At 43.9% G+C, this 1,280-nt stretch overlaps 1 protein-coding gene across 1 annotated transcript in view; it reads right to left on the reverse strand.

The window, feature by feature from the left end:
- syne1 (spectrin repeat containing, nuclear envelope 1) overlaps positions 1-1,280 on the reverse strand; it is a 172,957-nt gene that overhangs the window by 153,724 nt on the left and 17,953 nt on the right. The gene's annotated exons all lie outside the window — the stretch shown is intronic.

The raw sequence follows: 1,280 nt of genomic DNA on the forward strand, positions 1-1,280 counted from the left end.
AATTGCCATCATGGCTTTGTCAAGCTGCTGCCTACCTTTGTGAAGCAGGGAAAAGACTAATACAAAGTGAATCCAGCAGAACTTTTTATTGCCTACCTGGAATAGGTGACAATAGTTGAATAAACATTTGGGATGCTTTTAGTGGAAATTGAATATCAGTTATTTGTAAGTGAAGCATAATTGCACTGGTAGGATTAATAAGCTCAACAACTGATCTGAGTTTTGTACAGCGAAAGTTACACTTACAGAGGTTGCAAAATTATGCAATTATTGAAAATATCATTAGGGGGAAAAAAAACACAAATTACATTCATACACTTAGAGAGTGCCTGACTTGTTTAGGACCATTCAACTCAACTTTTACACATTTAAAATTCTTAGTGAAACAGATCATTCAGCAAATCATGCAGTACCAACAGAGAAGGAAGTTTCTTTTTCTTTTTAAATTTGTTGTGCTGCTGTTTTGAAATTCCTGTTAGTGTGGGGTTAATTAAAGGAACTGAGGGGGTCTGAATCCTGCCTTAAGTCTGGCATACATGCGCCAAACCGCAACTTTGCAAAAATTCCCAACGCTGCTACATTCTTTTTACTAGTCCTCTTGGGGCACCAGAAGACTTTAGGCTGATTTATACTCAAAAACCATGTAGTCTGCATGTGTGTCGCGGTGAACGCAAATGCACCTCCGCCCCCTCCGCAGACACTCTGCTGCACCTCTCCCAAATTGTAGGCGACCGCAGACAGTGCCACTGACAGGAGGCCTCTGATTGGTCAAATCTACATCCGCTCTACTCTATCCGTGTTTCCTCTTTGGTACCTTAGCGGCTTGTTTTGTTTGTATGACCGCCAATTGTGGAAAACGACTCGTGAAGATGGACCAGCTAGCAGAGCGAGGTGCGCCAGAACGCTGGGACCCTTTTTCCACAGGGATCCCCGCTCTTTTTGGCCCTCATGTCCCTCCGTTGTTGCATAAACGTAGCCCCATTTCCTCACCGCCTCGGCCGTATCGAGACCGACAACTAGTTCGTGATTGTCCCTCTTTGGTTGTGGCATGGAATAACACAGCACAGACCACGCTTTAATATTGGTCAGAAATCAAAGATATCTGCGACAAGCTCACTGCAACACACTGCTGCAGGACTAGGGGTGGAAAGGTTCACAAAACCCACGGTTCGGTTCGGTTCACGGTTTCGTGGTCACGGTTTTCGGTTCAGTTCGGTATACGTTGAATGTTAGGAAAATCTATTATGTCTTGTATAGTACAACACGTGTTGCACAATGCT

Source organism: Cyprinodon variegatus, unplaced genomic scaffold, assembly GCF_000732505.1.
Source record: "Cyprinodon variegatus isolate N-32 unplaced genomic scaffold, C_variegatus-1.0 Scaffold770, whole genome shotgun sequence".
NCBI classification, from domain to species: Eukaryota; Metazoa; Chordata; class Actinopteri; order Cyprinodontiformes; family Cyprinodontidae; genus Cyprinodon; species Cyprinodon variegatus.